This window comes from Chiloscyllium plagiosum, unplaced genomic scaffold (assembly GCF_004010195.1).
Source record: "Chiloscyllium plagiosum isolate BGI_BamShark_2017 unplaced genomic scaffold, ASM401019v2 scaf_14712, whole genome shotgun sequence".
NCBI lineage: Eukaryota > Metazoa > Chordata > Chondrichthyes > Orectolobiformes > Hemiscylliidae > Chiloscyllium > Chiloscyllium plagiosum.
In genome coordinates, this window is record NW_025215269.1 from 62,376 (window position 1) to 65,902 (window position 3,527).

Here is a 3,527-nt window from a genome sequence, read left to right on the forward strand (position 1 = left end):
GTTGGCGTCCAGTTTCCCGAATGTGGATGAGACCATATTGCGAGCAATGGACATAATCTTATAAATAGATAGCATAAATCTTAGCCTGCCAGGGTTATTTTCTTTAACTAAATTAAAGAAAAATTTAATTAAATTGGGTGACTGCATGAAACGGTTTGTTGGTCAGATTTGAAACATCACTCCCAAATGAGACAATGCCATGAATATCAGTGAACTGCTCTTTTTGTTAAAAGCCACAAGTTCTCCACTTACTTTCACAACTTACTGGTATTCACACCTGCACATTCAATGTCAAACTCTGACATCAAAAATGAAATTACAGCATTAATTTTGACTTACAATATTCGAACAAACAAATTAATAGCACATAGTGAATTCCAAGACTGATAAATATGAAATTAATTTGACCAAAAAAAATATAAAATCAAGATGGGAGATAAGAAATGGGGGAAGGGCATAAGGCAAGAAATGCAGCATCATAGAGGGTGCTCCTCCAGGGAGTGCATTTTACGAACTACCACTGCTAAATATAAACACTCTGATATGATCCTCCGGTGTTAATGTAAACCATAGCACCATACTGTCGGTACCATGTGAAAAAGTTAATAGATACAAACCTTGAGCAAATCCAGTCTCCAGCTTTACCCTCCGCTTTTTGGAGCTCGGACCTTCCTCCAGCTCCGGGGGATTGGTGCCACTGCCACTCCTCCACTGAAGAAGCTTTGGGAAGCAGATGCAAAGGCTAGATACAGAACAGAGCACCTTTGCAAATGAAAGCAGCTTACAGAGACATTGAGCAGTAGCATCACATGGTTTTGACCCATCGACCTCTGGGTTATGTGACCAGCACATACACGCAGCACTACTCTGCTTCTGGGCACCCAACACGTCTGCACTAATCTTGCGAAGAGTAACCCAGTCAGATCCATTTTCCTACACTCCATAAATTGCACACAAACGCCCAAGGGTGGAATTATTCCTGGGTTCCTGGTGCCATGAAGCTGCAGTGCTAACCCTGTGCCATCATGGGGTTGTGATTGTGGGGGGTGGGGGAGACAATTGCTGTCCAGTAGAAAACAAAAACAGCCCACCTACTCTCCCACTGCACCCACTCTCAGAACTGGCAGGAGGTTCAGTCCTGGGGTGTGACCCAAGGCAGCGTCACGGGTGGGATCTGATTGCTGGGAGCGCTGGTGCCCACGATCGTGCTTCCGCAAGTTGCACGAAAACATGAATCTCTTCCCACATCGGGCCAGCTGAAGGGACTCTCCTGGTGTGGACACCCTGTTACTTCAGCAGGGCGGAGGAATTCCTGAAGGCCTTCCCGCACTTAGGGCAGCGGAATGGCCTCCCCCTCCCACCACCCATGTGGACCAGCTTGTGCTTCAGCAGTGTGGAGGAGCGGTTAAAGCCCTTCGCACACTCGGGGCAGGAGAACGGCTTCTCCCTGGTGTGAACGGACTGGTGCCTCAGCAGGGCTGAGGAATTGCTGATGGCCTTCCTGCACGTAGGGCAACTGAACTACCTCTCCCACATGTGGACCCACCAATGGGCCAGCAGGTCGGAGGAAAGAGCAAAGCCCTTCCTGCAGTCGGGGCAGAAGAACGGTCTCTCCTCAGTGTGGACCCACCGGTGTCTCAGCAGGTGGGAAGAACTGCTGAAGGCCATCTCGCACTTGGGGCTGGAGAACAGCCTTCCACGGTGTGGACCAACTGGTGCGTCAGCAGGGCAGAGGAATCACTGAAGGCCTTCCCACACTCAGGGCAGTAGAAGGGCTTCTTCCCCTCTGCGGAACCATTGGTGCTTCAGAACCCTTTGAAATTTCACAATATCCTTCTGATCGGAGGGAGACCAGAATTTCAAACAATATTCCCAAAGTGGTCTAACCAATGTCCTGTACAGCCACAACATAACTTCCCAACTCCAATACTCAGTCAGAGGATTGAAAAAGGTTTCAGAACCCACAAAAAACAAACAGGAAAGAATGGAGGGACAAACCGAATTTTTGAGAGTCAGCTTGGAAGCATCACTGAGAAATCGGCGGACTGGGTTTATTGGGTACCCGTTCTCCTTAAATACACGATATACGTATTTCTCTTGTGCTCTTCGTAGTTTCTCTGTGTTGCAGTGTGTAGTAGCTCAATGAAATAATGTCCTGATGCAGCAACGTTTGCGGGTTTTGGGATGATTGCTTCTGTGTTTAAGTATTTGGTTTGTGTGTGTTGTTATCCGGTAGATGCTCCTTTGAAGTTCCCCATTAACTGTTCGCTCGACTGTGACATTTAAGAATGGCACTTTGTTGTTGTTTTCCTCCTCTTCAAACCAGGAGCTCCCCTCAGGCCAGAGTCTCACTACTTGGAACATCAATATACAGACCAGTCAAAGGCCTCCACTGAAGACTAAAACACCAAGTCGAAGAATCACACCACTCCATTTACTCCATCCAAGAATTCCTGAACACAAAAGACACTAAGATAGAAGAGGATGGAATAATGATGTCCTTTGATAGAACAGCTCTGTTCAGATTCATTAACATCAACGTGGCCAAAGAAAACTGAAGACACTACTCGAAGAACCAAAGACACAATCACAGCACCAACTTCATCAGCAAAGATACCACTGTCAACCTCGTGGAACTGTGCCTTACCACCCACTTCATATTCAGTAACAAGCCCTACAAACAAATGAACGGAACACCCATGATACCACCAGTATCAGGATTCCTAGCAAAAGCAATAATGCAGAGACTCGACCAAACAGCCCTTCCAACGATCCAACCCAAACTTTGGGTCCGCTACAATGATGACACTTTTGTCATCAAAAAATGAAACGAATTAGAGGAAGCCTACAACACCCCCAACAATATCCTTACGGGCATAAAATTCACAAAAGAGGAGAACAACAACAAAGTGCCATTTCTAGATGTCACAGTAGAGCGAACAGTCAATGGTAAATTCAAAACAGGGTCTACAGGAAAACATCACACGCAAACCAAGTATTTAACGACAGAAGCAATCATCCCTACACATGCAAAAAAATCTGCATCAGGACATTATTTCAACGAGCCACTACACGCTGCAGCACCCAGAAACTATGAAGATCAATAAATAACTGTACAGCGCATTTAAGAAGAATGCGTGGAAAATCGACACGCCGAAGATTATTTCCCTGACCGGGAATCGAACGCGGGCCGTGGCGGTGAAAGCGCCAAATCCTAACCACTAGACCACCAGGGACACACGGATGCATTCGCGTAGCTTCGCTGCCCGGGAATCGAACCCGGGTTGCCGTCGTCAGAAGACTTTCACATGTACATCCACCAATGTAATTTTTTGTACCCATTTCCCGATGCGGTCTCCTCTACATTGAGGAGATTGGACGCCTCGTAGCAAAGCGCTTTAGGGAACATCTCCGGGACATCCGCAGCAATCAATCCCACCGCCCTGTGGCCCAACATTTCAACTCCCCCTCCCACTCTGCCGAGGTCATGCAGGTCCTGGGCCTCCTTCACCGCTGCTCCCTCACTA

At 47.2% G+C, this 3,527-nt stretch overlaps 1 non-coding gene across 1 annotated transcript; it reads right to left on the minus strand.

The window, feature by feature from the left end:
• Positions 1-3,164: 3,164 nt before the first annotated feature.
• On the minus strand, positions 3,165-3,236 carry trnae-uuc. Its single transcript has one exon. It is a non-coding gene; the product is annotated as a tRNA-Glu (tRNA).
• Positions 3,237-3,527: the final 291 nt, after the last annotated feature.